Below are 24,662 nucleotides of genomic sequence, written 5' to 3' on the forward strand. Positions count from 1 at the left end.
CATGTGCCCACATGTGGTGCACACGCATACAAACACACAGCCTTCAGCCTTCAGCCTTCAGCAGTACCAACCCTGAGGCAAGAGAAGACTGATTCCCTGGAGCCTCCAATAACAAGCACTGTTCTCCACCATCTCCTGATGAAACTAAGTCAGCACTCAGCAGTAATCCTACATCTGCTTCACTCAGCAGACTGCCTTTGCTTCTCCCAGGTCAGCAGGGGGGAAGGTCAGAGGTCAACTGGAATCATCTGACCCAACCCTTTGTTGAGAGATCATAAAAATTGATGTCTTTTGGCCTGAGATGTCTGGCTTGTCAGTATCACCTCAACTTACAGGGTATTTCTCAACTTTACACTTTTCTTTGGCCTTACTCAGAAAGTTTACAAATTCGAATTCAACCTTTCCGAAAACATTTACTGAGCGTCAGTTTTATGCCCCGAATTGTGCTGGGGCTGCAGGTATAAGGATGACTCAGAGACAGACTTTAGGTTTCAGGTTACAGTCAAGAGAGGAAAACAGGCAGCTGGACAGATCACTTCAATGCAATGCGATATATGCTAAGGCAGAGAAAGGCACGAGGAGCTTGGAGAGAACACAGAAGAGGCATCCAATCCAGCCCGTAGATCAGGAAATGCTGCTAGGAGAGAGTGACTCCAGAGAGGCATCTTGAAGGGTGAGTAGTCATTAACAAAAGAATAGCATTTTTAGAGCATATTGGCATAAAGAGAAGTTGGGTCAGTTGCAGAGACATGGATGGACCTAGAGACCATCATACAGAGTGAAGTAAGTCAGAAGAGAGAAAAACAAATATCATATATTAATGCATATATTAGAATCTAGAAAAATGGTATGCTGCTGCTGCTCAGTCACTTCAGCAGTGCCTGACTCTGTGCGACCCCATAGACGCCAGCCCACCAGGCTCCCCCGTCCCTGGGATTCTCCAGGCAAGAACATTGGAGTGGGTTGCCATTTCCTTCTCTAATGCATGAAAGTGAAAAGTGAAAGTGAAGTCACTCAGTTGTGTCCAACTCTTAGCAACCCCATGAACTGTGGCCCACCAGGCTCCTCCATCCATGGGATTTTCCAGGCAAGAGTACTGGAGTGGGGTGCCATTGTCTTCTCCAAGAAAAATGGTATAGATGATCTTATTTGCAAAACAGAAATAGAAACACAGACATAGAGAACAAATGTATGGATCCAAGAGGGGAAAGGGGTGAGGGATGAACTGGGAGATTGGGATTTGACGTATATACACTATTGATACTATCTATAAAACAGAGAACTAATGAGAACCTACTGCACAGCTCAGGGCTTCCTTCATAGCTCAGTTGGTAAAGAATCTACCTGCAATGCAGGAGACCCCAGTTTGATTTCTGGGTCAGGATGATTCCCTAGAGAAGGGATAGGCTACCCACTCTAGTATTGTTGGGTTTCATTTGTGGCTCAGCTGGTAAAGAATCTGCCTGCAATGCAGGAGACCTGGGTTCAATCCCTGGATTGGGAAGATCCCCTGAAGAAGGGAAAGGCTACCCACTCCAGTATTCTGGCCTGGAGAGTTCCATGGACTGCATAGTCCATGGGATCACAAAAAGTCAGACATGACAGCAAATTTCACTTCACTTCACTCACTGCATAGCTCAGGGAACTGTGATGATCTAAATAGGAAGGAAATCCAAAAAAGAGGGAGTATATGTATACTTACAGCCGACTCTCTTTGCTGTACAGCAAAAACTAACACAACATTGTAAAGCAACTATACTCCAATAAAATTACTTTTTAAAAATGTCAGGCTAGAAAACGTGCCAAAGCTAAGGAAAGTTATTAGTGTATAATTCCTATAATTGAAATAATACCTGGTAGAAAAATAAGCAACTATAAATTTCTAGGAAGAGACTGGAAAAGAGAGGGGGAATTTCACTTCTTTAAATAGTAAGAGAACTCACATAAAACTGATATTAATATTAAGTTAGAAATAATAAAGAGAATAATTTTAAAAATGACAGAGTCCTTCCTACCTCCACCAAAAGAAAAGATGCATGGATATGATAATCTACTTCTCTCTTACCTTACCGAGACAGGGAGAATCTCTCTGGGGACTCATGCCAAATAACTGATTTGATAAAATAAAATACCCCAAAAAAGCATATCAGCATAAAAAATACAGTACAATTTTTGTAACTGTGGTCATTTGGCACCGCTGGAGGGTACAGAGGGCTTCCCAGGTGGCATGGTGGTAAAGAACCCACCTACCGATACAGGAGACGCAGGAGATCTGGGTTCGATCCCTGGGTCATGAAGATTCCCTGGAGCAGGAAGCGGCAACCACTCCAGTACTCTTGCCTAGAGAACTTCACGGACAGAGAAACCTGGCAGGCTACATACAGTCTGTGGGGTCACAAAGAGTAGGACGTGACTGAGTACACACACACACAGGGTGAGGAGGAGGGGCAGGAGATGAGAAGGAAGATGAGCAGGTACTAGGCCATGAAATGGAGAAGGCAATGGCACCCCACTCCAGCACTCTTGCCTGGAAAATCCCATGGACGGAGGAGCCTGGTAGGCTGCAGTCCACGGGGTCGCTGAGTCAGACATGACAGCGACTTCACTTTCACTTTTCACTTCCATGCATTGGAGAAGGAAATGGCAACCCACTCCAGTGTTCTTGCCTGGAGAATCCCAGGGACGGGGGAGCCTGGTGGGCTGCCGTCTATGGGGTCGCACAGAGCTGGACACGGCTGAAGTGACTTAGCAGCAGACCATGAAAGGACTAAAGTCTTTTGAATATTATCCTGGAACAAAAGGGGAAACACTGAAAGGTTCTAGCAGAGTAGTAACATGGTAAAAGTCGAATTTAGGTAGAAGTGAGAAGGTAGGTGGGACAGGGGAGAAGTATCTAGAAGCAGAGAACATTTAGTGATTATTTATAATAATCCAAGTGAGAGATGGTAAGGATCTGAACTAAAGACCTATCAGTAGAATTGAGAGAGTTTCTGTTTAATTTCAGAACTATCTAGGAGGTTAGGTCATCAAACTTTGGGACTGCTTAGGAAGAAAAGGGATAGGACACAGAGATGAATGAGTCCCAAATTTCTATCATAAATGAAACATCAAGTTTTGATTTATGCACTAGAAATCCTAAGAGTATTTGGATTTATGCAACAGGTTTTCTGTGCAACATTACAGATAATTTTAAGACAACGCTAAATAAAAACTGTCATACCAACTAGGTCACAAAGAAAACAATTTCTGACCATGAAGCCTCAAATGGATACTTGTGTGGTGGGGGGGGGGGGGGGGGGGGGGGGGGCGGGGTGGGTGGGTAGCAAGAGACCTTGAACCTAACTGAAGCATCTACAACTTAAGTTCAGTCTCCTGGAAATGACAGTTCATATAAAGAAGAACAGATGAAAGGGGTCGGGAAATACACAGAAGCAAAGACTCAGGTATAGGACAAATGTCTGTGGTCAAGATAGGAGGACTGTGATCAGAACAACACTGGAGAGCTGAGTTTAAATCAGGAAACTGCAAAGGGAAAGGTAACTCCTGCAACATGAGAATGCTATTGTTAACAAATAGCAACTTCAGAGCAACAGAGACAAGCCTTGGTGTTGACCACACTGGAAACACGAAACCAACATTAATTTATTTTCCATCTTGATCATTCTGGACCATTCAAAATTCTGTTGTCGGGCTCTGTTACTAGAACTGGGAAAGTCCACTTAAGATCATGGAAGATGGGTGTTGAAGATGAGTTTGGGAGAGAAGGCACATGTTAAGCCTGGGAATATGTTCTACATTTGTAAGCCATAGTGAGTCGTCTCAGGCTTTAGAACAGAGTCGTGATGTGATGAAAGCAAATTTTTGAAAATAGTCTGGGGAGTTCCCTGGTGGCCTGGTGGTTAAGACTCAGGCTTTTCACTGCCGGTCACCCCAGGTTTAATCTTTGGTTGGGGTGCTAAAATCCTACAAGCCATATGGTGCAGCCAAAAGTAAAAGAGAATAGTGTGGAAGCCCCTCGCAAAATGGATTATCTTGACTGAAATCCCCTCAAATTCTACAGTATGGCTGCCACTCATTAAATCTTTCTGTTTCTCCATTAACTAGCATCTTCAGACTCTGCTCCCTCTAAACCCCCTGGCAACATTGTTTCCTAAAGGCTCCTAGCTCTCTGTCTCAGTGACTTTCAAACAGAGTATGTATGCGTTCAGTCGCTCAGGCATGTACAACTTTTTGCAACCCCATAGACTGTAGCTCACCAGGCTCCTCTGTCCATGGGATTTCCCAGCAAAAATACTGGAGTGAGTTGCCATTTCCTTCTCCAGGAGATCTTCCTGACCCAGGGATCGAATCCGTGTCTCTTGCGTCTCCTGAAATGGCAGGTGGATTCTTTACCACTGAGCCCCTGGGGAACCCTCACTCATGTTCAACCAGAGGAGATGCCAAACTCCCTCAACACAGCAGTCCTGTACAACAAAGACTTGTCCTGTTCAGAATGCCTGCAGTGCCCAGGACGAGAAGCAGGGTATCTGATCTCTTTCTCAGCTCCTACTTTTGTCTTCTGTAAATTTTCTTCTGCTGCTTATCACCAGGCATCCTGCCAGCCAAGCTGCCCGAATAGCAGGTTAAGTGGTCACTCAGCTGTCATCAAACTCTTTCTCCCTTTCAGAAGCAACTGGAGGCAAGCCAACGCCCATTATTGACCTAGTTCCACAGCAACTTAAGATTTCCACAGTGGTTTCTACTAGCCAATTCCCATGTCAACACATGCTTCAAGTTAGTTTTGTTATTAGTGGTTTGTAAGTGGAGAGACTCCAATACAGATATGGAAACCTGCTCATGTCTCCTACATTTAGTTCACAGAGTCAGACTGTGGGAAGCTATTTTCAAAGTTATACTAATTCTTTCAAATCTCTAGGAAATTTACTTAGTAGGGTGTCATTTGTGAAGAAATTTTAATATAAACATCTCCTGCTTTTGGAATTCAAATACTTTTGTGGCCTAGTTATGAAAAGTGAATCTCCTCCACTGGTTTTTATTGTATTATTGAAGATATATTCAAATTTTTAATCTCTTGAAAGAGATGAATGCATTATTGCCATCTCTTTGAGCCTGTCTTTTCAAGTCTCTTACATTTTATCTTGTATTATTGGCCCTCTTTGAGGGACTGCAGTATCTTTCTAATCCTAATAAATTGAAAGTGTTTTGAGGGCAATCTGTCTTATTTTTTGTACTCCTCCAGTCACTGTGACAGTGCTTGGTTTATCATAATGACAAATAATATTTGCTGATGAATTTGTGATCAGTTGATGGTTGTATCTATTGGGAATTCACTTTTTAAAAAAAATCTTGGGGACTTCCCTGGCAGTCCAGGGGCTGAGACTCTATACTTCCACTGCAGGGGCATGGATTTGATCCCTGGTTGGGGAACTAAGATCTCCCATTCCACATGGCCAAACAAGAAAAAAGAAAAACTTCACAAAGCATTACTGGTGTTTTTTTTTTTTTTTTTCAGTATTCCACCCCTTTGTTGGCCCTGTTTCAATTTTTTAAATTAAAAGCTTCATTTCATCAACACCAACCTATAAGTCATGGATACTTCTCTCATATCTCAGAAGTCCCCAACTCACCACCTGTCTTCCAACCAGAAATTCTCTATGCAAGATATAGCTAGTAACTTACCCTGTGGAAGTGAAAACACAAAAATGGTCACAATTTTCCACTCATCACTTTGTCCAGGACCTTTGTAATATAACTTTGCATCTGCTCCTATCAAGATGTGGGGTCTATTTTCCCAACCCCTTGAATCAGGAATAGAAAAAAATTCTTTAAGTTGCCAAAGAAGAAAGTCAGTCTACCAAAACACCCACAGGAAACCTCACATGCAATCAATATGTTTTAAGTGCATTCCTTTTCACACTAGAATAAGATAAAAATGCTTACTATTACTGCAGCTTCTTTATATAGCCCTCAATGTTTGGCCAGTGCAATGAGACAGGAAGATTGCCAGGGAAAAGTACAACTGTTGTTGTTTGGAAATAACAAAGAATACATGAGAATTTCATAAAGAAAAATCTTAAAACCCTTAGGTCAAATAAGTTCATATTAATGGAAAAAAAACCCCATGCTAATAGATTTAGATAGTTGCTACCACAACTAAAAGATAAGATTATGTAATCTTGTAAAGATGAAAATCTCCCCTAAATTAATTTATAAATTTAATGGAATTATGAACCAGATTTCAGTAGGATTATTTTAAACATCTCATTAAACTGTCCAAAATGAGAATGAAAGAATAAGTATCCATGAATAAAAGAGAATTTTGGAAAACAAGGGACTGAAGCAGTTAATTACTGTATTTTATAGTTTCCTAGGGCTTCAGTCTGGGAGAAGGGCATGGCAACCCACTCCAGTATTCCTGCCTGGGAAATCCCATGGACAGAGGAGTCTGTAACAAAGTACCACACACCAGGTGGCTTAAAACAACAGAAATACATTCTCTCACAGTTTTGGAGGCCACAAGTCCAAAATTAAGGTGTTGGCAGAGCCACACTTACTCTGGGAGCTCTAAGGTAGAATCTGTAGGGGGCCTCTGCTAGCTTCTGCAGGATGAGGGCAGTCCTTCACAGTCCTTGACCTGTGGCTGCATCTCTCCAATCTCTTTGTCTTCACCTCAGCCTTCTTTTCTGTATCTTTCTGTGTCTGTGTTTTCCTTCTTCTGTCTCATGCGACTGGATTTAGGAGCTATCCAGGTCATCAGGCTCATTTCATCTCAAGTACCATACTCACAGAAAACTAGTCAATGTAATCACACTAGGACCACAGCCTTGTCTAACTCAATGAAACCAAGCCATGCCTGCGGGGCAACCCAAGATGGGCAGATCATGGTGGAGAGGTCAGACAGAGTGTGGTCCACTGGAGAAGGGAATGGCAAGCCACTTCAGTATTCTTGCCTTGAGAACCCCATGAACAGTATGAAAAGGCAAAATGATAGGATACCAAAAGAAGAACTCCCCAGGTCATTAGGTGCCCAATATGCTACTGGAGATCAGTGGAGAAATCACTCCAGAAAGAATGAAGGGATGGAGCCAAAGCAAAAACAATACCCAGTTGTGGATGTGACTGGTGATAGAAGCAAGATCCGATGCTGTAAAGAGCAATAGTGCATAGGAACCTGGAATGTCAGGTCCATGATTCAAGGCAAATTGGAAGTGGTCAAACAAGAGATGGCAAGGGTGAACATTGACATTCTAGGAATCAGCAAACTAAAATGGACTGGAATGGGTGAATTTAACTCAGATGACCATTACATCTACTACTGTGGGCAGGAATCCCTCAGAAGAAATGGAGTAGCCATTCTGGTCAACAAAAGAGTCCAAAATGCAACACTTGGATGCAATCTCAAAAATGACAGATTGATCTCTGTTCGTCTCCGAGGCAAACCATTCAATATCACAGTTATCCAAGTCTATGCCCCAACCAGGAAGGCTGAAGAAAATGAAGTTGAACAGTTCTATGAAGACCTACAAGACCTTTTAGAACTAACACCCAAAAAAGATATCCTTTTCATTATAGAAGACTGGAATGCAAAAGTAGGAAGTCAAGAAACACCTGGAGTAACAGGCAAATTTGGCCTTGGAATGCGGAATGAAGCAGGGCAAAGACTAATAGAGTTTTGCCAAGAAAATGCACTGGTCATAGCAAACACCCTCTTCCAACAATACAAGAGAAGACTCTACACATGGACATTCCCAGGATGGTCAACACCGAAATCAGATAGATTATATTCTATGAAGCCAAAGATGGAGAAGCTCTATACAGTCAACAAAAACAAGACCAGAAGCTGACTGTGGCTCAGATCATGAACTCCTTATTGCCAAATTCAGACTCAAATTGAAGAAAGTAGGGAAAACCGCTAGACCATTCAGGTATGACCTAAATCAAATCCCTTATGATTATACAGTGGAAGTGAGAAACAGATTTAAGAGACTAGATCAGATAGATAGAGTGCCTGATGAACTATGGAATGAGGTTCATGACATTGTACAGGAGACAGGGATCAAGACCATCCCCATGGAAAAGAAATGCAAAAAACGCAAAATGGCTGTCTGGGGAGGCCTTACAAATAGCTGTGAAAAGAAGAGAAGTGAAAAGCAAAGGAGAAAAGGAAAGATATAAGCATCTGAATGCAGAGTTCCAAAGAATAGCAAGAAGAGATAAGAAAGCCTTCTTCAGCGATCAATGCAAAAAAATAGAGGAAAAGAACAGAATGGGAAAGACTAGAGATCTCTTCAAGAAAATTAGAGATACCAAGGGAACATTTCATGCAAGGATGGGCTCTATAAAGGACAGAAATGGTATGGACCTAAGAGAAGCAGAAGATACTAAGAAGAGGTGGCAAGAATACACGGAAGAACTGTACAAAAAAGATCTTCATGACCCAGATAATTATGATGATGTGATCACTAATCTAGAGCCAGACATCTTGGAATGTGAAGTCAAGTGGGCCTTAGAAAGCATCACTACGAACAAAGCTAGTGGAGGTGATGGAATTCCAGTTGAGCTGTTTCAAATCCTGAAAGATGATGCTGTGAAAGGGCTGCACTCAATATGCCAGCAAATTTGGAAAACTCAGCAGTGGCCACAGGACTCGAAAAGTTCAGTTTTCATTCCAATCCCAAAGAAAGGCAATGCCAAAGAATACTCAAACTACCACACAATTGCACTCATCTCACATGCTAGTAAAGTAATGCTCAAAATTCTCCAAGCCAGGCTTCAGCAACACGTGAACCGTGAACTCCCTGATGTTCAAGCTGGTTTTAGAAAAGGTACAGGAACCAGAGATCAAATTGCCAACATCCGCTGGATCATGGAAAAAGCAAGAGAGTTCCAGAAAAACATCTATTTCTGCTTTATTGACTATGCCAAAGCCTTTGACTGTGTGGATCACAATCACCTGTGGAAAATTCTGAAAGAGATGGGAATACCAGACCACCTGACCTGCCTCTTGAGAAATCTGTATGCAGATCAGGAAGCAACAGTTAGAACTGGACATGGAACAACAGACTGGTTCCAAATAGGAAAAGGAGTACATTAAGGCTGTATATTGTCACCCTGCTTATTTAACTTATATGCAGAGTCCATCATGAGAAATGCTGGACTGGAAGAAACACAAGCTGGAATCAAGATTGCCGGGAGAAATATCAATAACGTCAGATATGCAGATGACACCACCCTTATGGCAGAAAGTGAAGAGGAGCTGAAAAGCCTCTTGATGAAAGTGAAAGAGGAGAGCCAAAAAGTTGGCTTAAAGCTCAACATTCAGAAAACGAAGATCGTGGCATCTGGTCCTATCACTTCATGGGAAATAGATGGGGCAACAGTGGAAACAGTGTCAGACTTTATTTTTGGGGGGCTCCAAAATCACCCCAGATGGTGACTGCAGCCATGAAATTGAAAGACGCTTACTCCTTAGAAGAAAAGTGATGACCAATCTAGATAGTATATTCAAAAGCAGAGACATTACTTTGCTGACTAAGGTCAGTCTAGTCAAGGCTATGGTTTTTCCTGTGGTCATGTATGGATGTGAGAGTTGGACTGCGAAGAAGGCTGAGCACCGAAGAATTGATGCGTTTGAACTGCGGTGTTGGAGAAGACTCTTGAGAGTCCCTTGGACTGCAAGGAGATCCAACCAGTCCATTCTGAAGGAGATCAGCCCTGGGATTTCTTTGGAAGGAATGATGCTAAAGCTGAAACTCCAGTACTTTGGCCACCTTATGTTGACTCATTGGAAAAGACTCTGATGCTGGGAGGGATTGGGGGCAGGAGGAGAAGGGGACGACTGAGGATGAGATGGTTGGATGGCACCACGGACTCGACGGACATGAGTCTGAGTGAACTCCGGGAGATAGCGATGAACAGGGAGGCCTGGCGTGCTATGATTCATGGGTTTGCAAAGAGTCGGACACAACTGAGCAACTGAACTGAACTGAACCTTAATTTAATTACACATGTGACAAATCTCCCCCCCAAATAAAGTGACATTCACAGGTTCTAGGGATTTGGATGTGGACATATCTTTTTGGAGGCCACCATTCAATTCATAATACCTGCCCTACCAGATATGAAGGCGTACTATAAGGCCATAGTATAACTCTATCATGTACTGGCACAGTAACAGACTAATAGACCAATGGGACAAAACAGAGCCCAAAGAGTTCCAAGTTAGAAATTTGGCTATGTGGACAACTGACATGATAAATCAGTGGGGGAACAATCAGTTTAAGAGAGAGAGTTTTAAAAAAAGCCTAAGGAGAAAATTGTAACTTAGATCCTATTTTCACACCTTACATAAAGGTAAAATCTGGATGGATTAAAAACCTAAATATTAAAGATGAGCATTATATTGGTGTATGGATGTAAAGAAAGTATAGAAGAATATCTTTGTGGTATTTCAGATAGGAAACAAGATCTCAAAAGCACAAGCCATATGGTGAAAAATCGGCAATTTTTGATTATATTATAATTAAGGATATCTTCTTCCTTATAGAATTGTAAATAACATATGTAGTTACTTCCTTGTCCAGAAGGTGAAGTTTGACTCCCCTCCCCTTGAGTGTGGGCTGAACTTACTGACTCATGTTGAAGAGCAGAGTATGGAAAGGAAACAGATTCAACCTGACAGTAGAGACAAGTGGCTGATATCCCCTTAACCAAGTGTTCAAGATTAGCATCACCAGTAATAAGTCATGTTGCTGTTATGTACCCCTTGATGTGATGTGAAAAGAAGTGTGCTTTACTTCTGCGGTCTTCTTCCCAAGAAATGTGTAAGCCCAGGCTAATCATAAGAAAACGGCAGTCAAACCCAAATTGAGAGACTGTCTATAAAATTCTTGACCGGTACTCTTCAAAACATCGAACATCATGAAAAGCAAGGAAAGACTGAGAACCTAGAACAGATCAAAAGAGACTAAGGACATGGCAACTAAAAGCAGTATCCTGGATTAGATCCCGGAACAGTAAAAGGACAGCAAAGAAAAGAATGGTGACATCTGAAAAAAATCTGTGATTTAGTTAGTGTTCTTAAGCCAGTGTTATTTCTTGGTTTTGACAAATATGCCAAAAATGATGTCAACATTAGGGGGACTCCCCTGGTGGTCCAGTGGCTAAGACTCCAGGCTCCCAATGCAGGGAGCCTGGGTTCAATGCCAGGTCAGAGAACTAGATACGACCTACTGCCACAACTGAAAGAACCCGTATGCCGCAAATAAGATACTGAATGCTGCAACTAAGACCTGGGGCAGCCGAATAAATAAATAAATATTTTTAAAATAAATAAATAACATGCTAACATTAGGGAGAAGGTAATATGGGAACACTCTGCAGTATCCTTACATCTTTCCTGTAAATCTCAAATTCTTCCAAAATAAAACGTTTGTCATATAAAAAGTAATTTCCTTCAACAAAAGATACCAGAAGAAAATTGCATCAGCTAAAACCGACAAAAATTAATGTCCAAAACACACACGGAATTCCAACAAATTGATGAGAAAGACAGGAATCCCAATAGTAAAATGGACAAGGATATGATTACACAATTCCCAGAAGGACAAATCCAAATGACTAATAAATATATGATGAGATGCTCTGTATCAATAATACCCAGAAATATGCTAATTTATATGGATGAGAATGTGGAGATACAGGAAGCCTAGTTCGCTCCTATAGAAGAGAAAAGTAGAACAGTCGTCTGGAGAATACCATGTGAGATGAAGTGTTCAGTCACCCCTATATTATAACCTATAATCTGACTCTAGTGCTACCACCCAGGAACACTTACCCAGGACCATACATGGGCACAGAAGAGGATGGTCTTCACAGCACTGTGGCAGCAAGCCACTGAGCCACCAATGGCGTCTGTATGTGGTACTGTGAGCAAAACATAGTGGACACGTGCTCTGGAAGACAATGCAGCTGAAGAATTAACTGCACACACATTCACCAACATGCATAAATTCTGAAAAATTATGCTGTAAATAAAACAGTAAAAAGAAAAGAAAATACACTGAAATACCATTTATATAAATCTAAATGTCATACATTTATAACATACTCTAAACATATGAGTATGCATGTTGCATGTTTACTAGAGATGAAGGAGATAACAGGCATAGGTATGAAGATGGAAAGTACTGAAATAAACTAGCCCATGTGAGCCAAAAAGAAGACACAGATGCCATGAGCATGTTAGGTTCAACTCTTTGCACCTGAAGATAAATCTAAATCAAAAAGGGCAGAGGGCAGTTCTGGATAAGGGCTTGAGGAGATCATCTTTGAGCTAAGAGCATGCGTTTTAGTGTGGATGGATGTGGGAACATCTATATTGTCTTCTCAGCAGCCCGTTTCTTTACAGGCTGATTACAAAATAAGTTATTTCCTAATGTCCAGATAAGTCATTCACAGATGAGAAAAGCATTGCTGTACTTGATCTCATTACAATAAGACATACCGACAGTACAGCCTGACACTCATGAGTAATTCTTTCCAATATCCCTCAATTCACAAAGAACCACTATATCACATCATTTCCCCCATGATATGTATATACAAAAAGTGAAAAAACATTTTTTTCCTTGAGCAGCGAGGGCAAAGCATTAGGCCAGCCATGCAATCCACCACTGCACCCCAGCATCCCAGCCAGCAAGTGCAATTCTGATTCATGCTTCAATAAGAATACAAATTATATTTTGAACCTGGAGGGTCATTTACAAATAATGGAAAACGTGAATTCTAAATCAATGAAAGTCCAGGGAGTACTATACCATGATGACCACACCAGGGCCCTAGAAGAGTTACTATAGCTTGTGTAAGTGTTTAATCTCTGAAACAACAGAGGCCCTGAGCAAACCCTGCTCACTGTGATTGACAATGTGGCCTATGGCTCAGACCATTGCCGCACTGACTCTAAGCAAATCTCAGAAGATTGAAATTCTAAGAGAAGCTGTTGATTTCAAAGCTTTTAATGATTCAAATTTTCAATCAGCAGCTTTTTTTTTCCAGTTCATTACTCACAGACTCTGTGGATCAACCAATGTGTGCAGCCCATCTCCTCAATTCCTCGAGTAATATAATCCTGTCCATCACTTTACCCGGCCCTAGAAAACAAAGCCAAAATATACACGTTCATTTCATGTTCATTTGCTCTGGCAAGATTCCAAAAAGCATGGGAAACAAAGTAAGAAAACGCCAAGCATCTCAGAAAGCCTCTAAACTGAAGCCCATCAAGCCAATGATTCCTTAACACAACTGAACTGATGGGAAATTGAACGTGAGCTGGCAGCTCAGGCTGTGATGAACGAGAGATGCATGTGAAAAAAGAAAGGGAAGAGGGGAGCATCTTCAACCTCAAGTCAGGACTCTGTCCATCTCACAGTGTCATTCCACCTTGGGGGTCTGGAGATGAAAATGACTTGGCTTTGAAACACACATAGGCTATTCTAGGAAGCAGCTGACAATTTTAAATATGAAGGGGGGGGTATGGGAATAGGTTCCTACTGTGTAAAATTGCATATTATTGAATTGATTGAGTTGTCATTCCGCAAAGGTGATTTTAGAAATGAAGCTAGCGGGGAAATAAATAAAGCAGAAATTCAGATAAAATTCATTCAAGTCTTGCCACTGGTATCTGTGAAACTAAAGGATTGCAGCTTGTGAAGGTAATGTTATTAAACAAAGATGCTGAAGGTCGTTCCTTGTCACCCTTTTCTATAAATTATCCCACTTCCTCTGTAGCTCATCGACTGTCACTCAGCAGAGCACTCACAGTCTCACCTGGAGCCAGGGCCAGCCAGACCTTGTTGACACTGTGAAATTCCTATGCTGTCTTGCTTTATAGCACAGGGAGCCCAGCTCACTGCTCTGTGGTGATCTACAGGGGTGGGAGTTGGGAGGGGAAATGGGAGGGAGGCCCAAGAGGGAGAGGATGTATGTACACATAGAGCTGATTCACTTCATTGTAAGCAAAAGCTAACATTTTCAAGCAACTGTGTGTGCTGTGCTGTGCTCAGTCACGCAGTCAGTTCTGACTCTTTTCAACCCCATGGACCGTAGCCTGCCAGGCTCCTCTGTCCATGGGATTTCCCAGGCAAGAATACTGGAGTGGGTTAAAACAACTGTATGCTGATAAATTTTTTTTTAATTCCCATGGTGTCTTAAAGGTCTCCTGGAACCCATTTCCCATGTTCTGACCCCAACCATGATCCAGACTCACCTCCTGCCCCTTCAGTGCCCCCACTAAGCCATCAGTTCTTCTGGCTGACAGTAGATGATCAGAGATTTAGAGGAAAAAGACCCAGCTTTAACTGGGTTGACTGGTGAGCTAGTCAACAATAGCACTTACATAGTCTCTAAAGGTCTGGAGGAGGGCCTGGCATCCACTCCAGTGTTCTTGCCTGGAGAATCCCGTGGACAGAGGAGCCTGGTGGGCTACAGTCCATGGAGTCGCAGGGAGTCAGACACGACTGAGGCCACTTAACACACACACACAGTCTCGACAGGTATGTGGCAAGTTCCTGCTTCATTAGGGTTACCTTGAGAACTGAGAAGAACTGACTCTGAACTGTATCTTGTCTGTCCTGGGTGCTCTATAAAAATGTGTTCAATGAACGAAGGAATAACGAACAACTGGAAGTTCCTATAATAGTCAGAGAAAACTACAATCCGCAGCCAGTCCTGACAAGTCTGTGCAGAGGAACAAAACCTCAGCTAAGGGCGGGAGCAGAGGGACAGAGAACCAGCAAGGAGGCAGCAAGTTCCTAGGACTTTGGCCAAGACCAGGAATCAGAACAGAGCTCCAGTTCCAGCAGGGAATGCAAGTGTGGAATGGGATCAACTCAGTGGAGCTTAAAGGAAGCGTGTGTACACTCACCCATCAGGTTGGGCAGGGCAAGTGGGCAGGGGGCATCACAGAAGGGGGAACCTCCAGGCCTGCCCCAGGTGAGAAGGGCCCAGGAAGACCGCTGACCCAACTCTCATCTGCAGCTCTACCCTTAAAAACTGGCTCTCAGGTGGCATAAATTTAAGTCAAGGACTTCCTCTGTATGGTATTTCACACAAGAGCCTGCTCTCATGGAAAGTGCACTAAGGAGACAACTTCAGAAACACCAGATTCAAGTCCCAGCCCTGACGGGCCTCGCATGTGTCCTTGGACAAACCACTGAACTTCTCTAAGTTACAGGTCCCGGCTCACAACTGGGGGCAATGATTCAACCTACTGGGGTGTTGGAGCATAAAGAAGGTTCCACATGTGGAAGTGCTCAATAAAGAACAGAGTGCTATAAATGTTGGCTATTTGTGTATTCCATGGTATTTCACATTGAATCCAATGTTGAACTTGTCAAATTAAATTTTCTGTGATTATAAAGCTTTGATTCCAAGAGATTTTTTTTAAGCATCAAGCAGGCAAAGTGAGTTTTGGAGGGAGCTAGAGAGGCCTTTACCAGAGCCTCTGAAATCACGCTGCAATCAGTGTGTGTATCCAAAGCATCCCCGCTTAACCCAGGCTCTGCTGGAAGCTGTGATCCTCAGCCCCATATGAAGCACATTTAAGTGTCTGCCGGAGGGTATGTAAATAAAACCTCCACTGAGGTAAACAGTTGTTCAGTTTTACAGCCTGTTCGCACGTAACTTTCATGTCCCATTATGATATATGGCTTCTGTGCATGTAGAAGTGCTGGAAATGTCATTCCATGTGGCGTCCTCTATGTGACTGGCTGATAAATGATTATTTACTTGCTAGTTTTCATGGCCCATGAAAGTCTTTAAACTGGAATATTGTCCCTAACTACCCATTCGTGATTATGGTAATTCTCCCTAACAGGATGTGAGCAGTCATCCTGACAGCCTTCGTGGTACAAGGAGGAAGGTTGGGTGAGATAAGGAGGAGTTCACCCTCAACCCAGGGGGTTCCATCTGGTTGTCTAAACCAAAGGCTATGCCAACCATTGGTTGTCGTGTTATGACCAAACGCGGAACGCGTGCACTCTTAACACATGGTACGTGTCACAAACATGAAACCATTCCAGGAAGGAGCTTGAGTGCTATAAACAGCACCTGCTACTGAGTCAAGTGACTGAACCCTCACCTTCTGTTGGTTTCACCCTAAAGTGACTGTTCAGCTGCTACCCACGATCTGAAGGCCCAGACAAGAGTCAAGGACGTTTGTTCCACTTCCTGGTGACATCTGTGAATGCTTCTGGGATGGAAAGCAGGTCACTTCTCTGCCCTGAGAGAAGCAGCCTGCAGCTTGAAAACCGAATGGATCTGAATTTTTCCTGCAAGACTGTTGGTTAGAATTTGCTAAGTACTTTTAACAGAAATAACAGTATAAATAAGAGTTTGAAAATGCTACCATGGGTTACTCTAATAACAATAGTTACCAAGTTCAGTTCAGTTCAGTCACTTGGTCGTGTCCGACTCTTTGTGACCCCATGAACCACAGCACGCCAGGCCTCTCTGTCCATCACCAACTCCCGGAGTTCACTCAAACCTATGTCCATCGAGTCGGTGATGCCATCCAGCCGTCTCATCCTCTGTCATCCCTTTCTCCTCCTGCCCCCAATCCCTCCCAGCATCAGGGTCTTTTCAAATGAGTCAACTCTTTGCATGAGGTGGCCAAAGTACTGGAGTTTCAGCTTCAGCATCATTCCTTCCAAAGAAATCCCAGGGTTGATCTCCTTGCAGTCCAAGGGACTCTCAAGAGTCTTCTCCAACACCACAGTTCAAAAGCATCAATTCTTTGGCACTCAGCTTTCTTCACAGTCCAACACTCACATCCATACATGACCACTAGAAAAACCATAGCCTTGACTAGACAGACCTTTGTTGGCAAAGTAATATCTCTGCTTTTTAATATGCTGTCTAGGTTGGTCATAACTTTCCTTCCAAGGAGTAAGAGTCTTTTAATTTCATGGCTGCAATCACCATCTGCAGTGATTTTGGAGCCCCAAAAAATAAAGTCTGACACCGTTTCCACTGTTTCCCCATCTATTTGCCATGAAGTGATGGGACCAGATGCCATGATCTTAGTTTTCTGAATGTTGAGCTTTAAGCCAACTTTTTCACTCTCCTCTGACTTTAATCAAGAGACTTTTTAGCTCCTCTTCACTTTCTGCCATAAGGGTGGTGTCATCTGCATCTCTGAGGTTATTGATATTTCTCCCGGCAATCTTGATTCCAGCTTGTGCTTCTTCCAACCCAGTGTTTCTCATGATGTACTCTACATATAAGTTAAATAAGCAGGATGACAATATACAGCCTTGATGTACTCCTTTTCCTATTTGGAACCAGTCTGTTGTTCCATGTCCAGTTCTAACTGTTGCTTCCTGACCTGCATATAGGTTTCTCAGGAGGCAGGTCAGGTGGTCTCTTTCAGAATTTTCCACAGTTTATTGTGATCCACACAGTCAAAGGCTTTGGCATAGTCAATAAAGCAGAAATAGATGTTTTTCTGAAACTCTCTTGCCTTTTCCATGATCCAGCGGATGTTGGCAATTTGATCTCTGGTTCCTCTGCCTTTTCTAAAACCAGCTTGAACATCTGGAAGTTCACGGTTCACGTATTGCTGAAGCCTGGCTTGGAGAATTTTGAGCGTTACTTTACTAGCGTGTGAGATGAGTGCAATTGTGAGGTAGTTTGAGTATTCTTTGGCATTGCCTTTCTTTGGGTTTGGAAGTATGGAGTAATTATTGCTTGCCAGGAGCTCTACTGAGCATTTTACACATAATAGTCAACTAATACAGTAAGCCAATGAGACAGGGTTTATCATTTCCATTTCACAGAGGAGAAAACTAAGGCTCCAAGAGGCTAAGTAATTTGCCTGCCCTCTTGACTACCCCTCCATTGTTGATGGAAGCCCCTGTGATCTTCATTCATGCGTGCATGCTAAGTTGCTTCAGTCATGTCTGACTATCTGTGACCCTATGGACTATAGCCCTCCAGGCTCCTTTGTCCACAGGGTTCTCCAGGCAAGAACACTGGAATAGGTTGCCATACCCTTCTGTGAGGGTTCTTCCTGACCAAGGGATCAAACCCTCATCTCACATCTCCTGCATTGTCAGGCGAGTTCTTTACCACTAGCGCCACCTGGGAAGCCCTGTGATCTTCATACTTTGCATATCGCCTCAATTTAAAAAGAAACTATTTTAATTGTATTATACAATCAGGAAGATATTTTGTCATTAGCTTTCTAGGCTAGACCTCAAAAATTGGTGTTAGCTATACACAGCTGATTCATATGCACACAAGTCTGAGCAGGGGTCCGAGCAAAAGACTATAAAGAAGATGGAAAATGAGGAACCAGGGGCAGAGGGAGAATTCAGAGCTGGGGGAGGAAACAGGCAAGCCAATGGAAATGGAAGAGAAAAAGTCTTAATGGACAAGGATGATGGCATGTGAAGACGAAGGGGAAGAACATTCCAGGCCAAGGGGACAGTTTGAGCACAAACATAGAGGAGAGAGCCTAAGGGTGGAGAACGTGGACAGGAGCAGTGGCAGGAGGCTGAGCAGAATGGCAAAATGCTTTCAGTGTCAAATTAACAACTTTGGACTCAGGTCCATCCCTGGAACCAGTGCCAGTTTTTACCTCATGCAGATTTTGTAACATAAAAATGTAATGAATATTAAAACTGCTATCTGTCAACTGAAAAAAGAAAGAAGCAATTGTTGGCACCTACAAGATCAAAATTTTTAAAAAACGATGAAATTACTTAAGTGTCATATTTATAATAAGAACTATCTTCTCCTTTGAAGTAATGAAAAAGATGATTTTCACATTTTCAAAATACTAATGATAATTCAACACATTAAATTATTACCAACACTTGAATGTATGTGATCATGGGCCAGTTCTTCTGGTTGTTTTAACACCATCCCCAGCACTCCATCACTGTCTCAGGTTCTCAGTAAACACTGGGGACTAGAGTTTCTGGGCAAACCTCTAGCCTCAGCAGGTACCTGGAAGTATTAAGCAGGGAAACTGAGGCAGGAGCACAATGATGAACTAACTCAGTGGCATGTAGAAACTGCTGCTTGGAGCCTCCTCAGAGTTTGGGGCTTAGCTCAGCAGAAGAAAGAATCAAATACCAGGTACCCCTCCTGACACAGCAGAAATACACACTCATTGAGTGGACCAGGTACCAGATACTTGAGAACTCAGCCTCACAGCAATTCCCCCAGCATCACAAGAAACCCAGGGACCAGTGGAGTGGAGCTTGGAGGTGGAGGGCATCCATAAGTCCTGAGTCCAGAAGCTGGTGGGGCAGGAGGGGAGGTGGCAAGTGCAGGGGTCTGGGCAGAGACCCTCCTAGACAAGATGGCCAGGGTCTTCACCAGTCTTCCGAAACTGTGCAACTTTGCAGTCTCCCCTGCACACATGTCATTGGGAGACTAGACAGGATGTTTGTTTTAGCTTTGATTTGTTTGGGCCATTGTGCCCAGAGCACATGTGGTCATGTTCCAGCCCAGGAGGGGCCTGCCCTAACTCTTGGGCTTCATCTCCATCCTTGCTGCCACCATCTGGGATGCGTTTCTGTTCTTCAAAAAGCACCACACTCTCTCCACTTTGGCTATTTTGGCGTCTTTTCCTTATGACAGGCCCATTCTTCTCCCCTTGTTCCTCTCTCCTCCTTCACCTTTTTACTCAAGTCTTCACTCATCTGTTGGCTTTGTTACAGAGTCCAAGCTCAAACCACTCGCTGCACAACAGGTCAATAAATCAAAAGACAAGCTGTTGTGGCAAGGAATAGCGACTTTATTTGGAAAGTCAGCAAACAGAAAGATAGGGTACTAGTGTCCCAAAGAATCATCTTCCCCAAGTTAGAATGCAGGTTTATTTTATACTAAAAGGGGAGGGGATGTAGTTGGTTATTGTAAACTTCTTAGTGTCAGAATCCTTTGTTCTTGCAGCTGTCCATGTAGGTCGTTTCGTGATGTCCCTGTTAACTTCCTACAAGACAAATGTCACTCTCCATTCTGCAACTTTTTACCTCTGTAAGAATGGAAAGTGTTATCCCTTTAAAGATCAGAGCCTTGAGAGTCAGCTATCCTGTATCTTTTAAGCTATAGGCAACATTCTTAACTTATAGCAATAGAAGGTGTATGTGTATGCTAAGTCACTTCAGTCATGTCTGACTCTTTGCAGCCCTATGGACTGTAGCCCGCCAGGCTCCTCTGACCATGAAATTCTCCAGGCAAGAATACTGGAGTGAGTTGCCATGGCCTCTTCCAGAGGATCTTCCCGGCCCAGGAATCGAACCCTCATGTCTTACGTCTCTTGCATTGGCAGGTGTGTTCTTTAACACAAGTGCCACCCGGAAAGCCCAGCAATAGAACACAAAGGTTAAAGTAAAAGAAACATCCAACATGGAGTCAGATTTGTTCTTTCCTATTACAACTTAAACAACACTTCCCAAGGGCAGCCTTCTCTCCTAGATCAGATGAATACCTCATATATACTCCCATAGCATGTATTACCCCCTTTTTATAATTCTTATCACACTTGTAATTATGTGTTTGTTGTTTCCCACCCCTCTACACCATGAACTTTATAAAGCAGGACTTAAATCTGTCTCATATCCTCTGTATCTGTATCCTTGTATCTCACTGTATCCTCAGCATCAAGAACAGCACCAGGCACAGAACAGAAGACCAGTAAAGATTTGTTAAATGAGTAAGCAAGAGTCACGTGTCTATGGAAGATCTGAAAATCTGCATTGGTCCATTGTGAGTTCCTAGAAGCTGGGACCGAGCCTGACTTGTCTTGCACCGGTGCTGCCTTGCATTGCTGACGTCACTTTGCAGGGACTGGATTTTAAAAGGGGGACAGTGGATGGGAGAGCATGAGATGGCATTTCCTCACACCAAGCCCTTCTCTTGCATCCAACCCCAGAAGACCAGTGGGGCTGGCCTTTCACCTCGCTCAGCCCACCTCAGTGTCCTCTCCTCAATGCCTATAGGCCTTCATGGCCGTGCCATTCCTTTGGCACTTGTTGCCCCCTGCTTTTTCAGGTCTGTCTCATGAGCTCCTTCAAAACAGAAGCTGTCTTCTCTTTCCTTTAATTTATTGGTTCCTAAATAATTTCTTGCTCAGAGCCAGTGCTCTCTATATGTTCACTGAGGGCTGAAGAGAACCTGAATGTTTCCAAAAAGATTTTTTAAACCTCCTTCCCCGGTGGACTTCAAAAAATTAGGGTGGATTTTCAGGTGTGTGAGAAAGTTGAATGACAGCTTTTCTGGAAGCAGAAAGGTAAACTACATGAGTCTCTCTCCAAACCTTCAATTCTATGAAATTAAGCATCATGTTGACACTGTAAAAAATGAGAAAGTGCTCTTTTTGTCTTTATCCATTTTAGACAAGGCCTGCCTGTGTTGGGTATGCTCTGATTTGGAGGGTCCTAGAAGAACGGGAAGCATTCTTCACTTTGACTTCAAGTAAACACGGCAAGCCCTTGTCCTACTAAAGACAGAATAAACAGCTTGCTCAGAAAAGCTGAGGATGGATTCCCAGAAGTAGCCCAGAAAAGACCAGCAGCACCACAGAATTGACCCTGTCACTTCATAGACGAGGCCTTGCTTCCGAAAGGTCCTAGCCCCACACTGACTGGCACGTTGCCCTGGCCTGCAGATAACATGAGAAATCTCACTCTGCCTTTGTACCAAGAGGAGTTCTGCTAAGCCTCTCTACACCTTCCCTCACAGGCAGAGGCAGGAAATGCCCCCTCAGAGGAACCCCTGGATGTGTCGCTAATCCATTCCCCTGCTTCTGTGTCACATTTAATTACCACTCAATACAGAGTTATCTGTACTGCAACTCCAGACTAATGAGATACTGCAAAGCCTTCAAATTGGGGATTACCAAGTACAGCATATTACACTAAGGTCGGTTTGGATGGTTCTAAAGCTCTGATTACTACACGACACCTTCTTTTTCACCCAAAACCCTTTCATTTCTCATTTTCCAAAAGGGAAAAACTATAGGGTGTTTTGGAAGAGGGCAAAGCATGTTGCTTGGTTGTTTGTTTTGACTGCTTGAAAGCCTCAGTGATCGATATCTAAATCCTCAGAGCTGCATTGAAGCTACCACCTTTGTAATCTTCCCAACAGGGTATGCTGACCTTTGCCTTAAGGGAATAATAAATTACAACCTCTTGATGACATTTTTGCAGGGAAATAATGCAAGAGGCTGGATAGGCACTGTTTTGAATGTGTTTGCATTCTTACCTAGTTTAATGATCAGAGAGACCCCATGCAATCCTTTTATCCCAATTCCTTATCAAGTCCATCTCACAAAGGTACCAGGATTTTGCCTCTCACCATATTTGCTATGCCCAGGAAACTGGGGTCATTCAGAGCTTCCTGGACTCTGACTACACACCCCCTATGCCTGTCCGGTAGCTGCTAGTCACATGTGGCAACTGAGCAGTTGGAACATGGTTGTCCTGAATTGAGATATAAGTGTAAAATACACACCAGACTTTAAAACTTAGAATTTTAAAAAATGTAAAATATCAAATTAATGAGTTTTCTACATTTGATTACATGTTGAAATGAAATATTCTAGATGTATTGAGTTAAATCTGGATTTTTCATCCTCAGTAGCATAGACATTGGGGGCTACATGGCTTTTTGCTATGGGAGGCTGTCCCCTGTGCACTGTAGGATGTTCAGCTGCATCTCTGGCTTCTTCCCATTAAATGCAACCAGTGCACTCCAAGTTGTAACAACTGAAACTTGCCTAATGACATTGCTAAACATTGCCAAATGCCCCCAGGATGCAAAATCTCCCCTGGTTGGGAACCACTGGGATAAATAAAAAAGGCTATTAAAATTAATATCACTATTTCATTTTACTTTTTTTAATGTGGTCACTAGAGGACTTAAAACTACACTTGTGGCTTTTATTTTCTTTATGCTGGACCGTGCTGCCCTAGCCTGAGGATCCTGAGACCAAGGCTCTTCCTTTTCTTCGTTGCATCCCCCATGCTGAGGGCAAGGACCCTTGGGCCTGGCACAGAACAGAGGAGCAGGAGCAGAACCACAGCCTGTAATCTTTGCAGGGAGGGTTGGTAGGCAGCAGCCCACTGAAGACATTGGGGTAAGTAATAGGAAGGAAATGGGATAAACACTGAAAGATCACAGATCAGGCACACCGGTGCTAGAAGAACCCAGTTGCAACAATCCTAGAGTTTGAGGGAAAGAGAGTTCTAGTGATTATCATGAAATACAGGCTGGACCTGATGGCATACTAACCATTGGATAAAGTCCACCTCAGGAACCCATGTTGTCTTTTAACTGAAAATAGCTTTGCATGTGTGCGTGCTAAGTCACTTTATTTGTGTCCAACTCTTTGCAACCCTATGGACTGTAGCCTGCCAGGCTCCTCTGTCCATGGGATTCTCCAGGCATGAATACTGGAGTGGGTTGCCACGCCCTCCTCCAGGGGATCTTTCAGACCCAGGGATTGAAGCCACATCTCTTATGTCTCCTGCCTTGGTAGGCGGGTTCTTGACCACTTAGCACCACCTGGGAAGCCCAAGAATAGCTTTACCAGTGTAAAAATAGTAAAAAAAATATGTATCATTTGGGGACATAATAGCTCAATCAGTATATAAGCTCCCAAGTCCCTCTGGCATTTGCTTATTTTCTACTTTCCAATTCTGATCCTCTTAGTCTGCCTTTCCTCAGCTGTTCTTTCCAACCCTGGGTTCACCTTCCCACCTACCAGACCACAAAATCCTCATAAGTTTGCTATTCTTAAGGCATTGAGCTTACCTTTCCTCCACCTCGTGCTCCCAACCTATCCTCATATGGTCACATCTCCCAGGTTGGTTGCAAACTCTTTACTCATACCCTGACTTGCTCACCACCTCCAGCTCTTCCTAAACTGGTTCTTCCTGAACCTTCTTCTAATAGTTAGACCTTAATGAAGGTACATGGTTCATGGTTGAGTGCATTCTCTAATGCCAGGCATCTCACATTTCCTGCAGTAAGGCTCAGGGATCTTGTCCCATAACCTACCCTACTGTCTTCATGACAGAAAAGAAATTTTAACATTATTGTTTTATCAATTAAATTGTCTTTGACTGAAAGTAACAGAGAACTCCAACTAAAAATGACTTAACAAATAAGGTAGGCAACTCCATATTTAATTGGGAAACCTAAAGACATCACTAGGGACCCAGGTGCTTTGCATCAGGGGTCCCTAATGGCACCGGTCTGTGGCCTGTTAGGAATGGGGTCGCACAGTAGGAAGTGGAGGGCCAGGCAAAACCAAAACTGTCCCTACCCCCCACTCCAGTCTGTGGAAAAACTGTCTTCTACAAAACCAGCCCCTGGTTCCAAAAAAGACTGGTCATTCTCAGATTGTTCACTTTGTCTTTAGTGTTGCTCCCTTAATAGTCCCAGAATATCTGCAGCAGTCCCAGGTGCTCCAATCAAAGACTTTGTTCAGAGGTGGAAAAGGAGCCATCTCTTCTCTGTGTCTCCTTTGAAAAGTGAGAGCCCCTTTCCCATAAGCCCCCTGCAAACTTATCACATCTCACTGGGAAGAGTTGCCTCATGTATCTATCAGTTCAGTTCAGTTCAGTCGCTCAGTCATGTCCAACTCTTTG

The 24,662-nt window shown here is 43.1% G+C and overlaps 1 protein-coding gene across 1 annotated transcript in view; it reads right to left on the minus strand.

The window, feature by feature from the left end:
• Nucleotides 1–24,662, minus strand: part of SEC16B (SEC16 homolog B, endoplasmic reticulum export factor) — a 118,426-nt gene that overhangs the window by 2,972 nt on the left and 90,792 nt on the right. The window contains exons 26-27 of the transcript XR_001296670.2: nucleotides 13,069–13,151; nucleotides 11,837–12,026 (exon numbers count right to left, since the gene is read on the minus strand). The gene's annotated coding sequence lies outside the window, so the exon portion shown is untranslated. The remainder of the gene's footprint in view (nucleotides 1–11,836; nucleotides 12,027–13,068; nucleotides 13,152–24,662) is intronic.

Source organism: Capra hircus, chromosome 16 (genome assembly GCF_001704415.2).
Source record: "Capra hircus breed San Clemente chromosome 16, ASM170441v1, whole genome shotgun sequence".
NCBI classification, from domain to species: Eukaryota; Metazoa; Chordata; class Mammalia; order Artiodactyla; family Bovidae; genus Capra; species Capra hircus.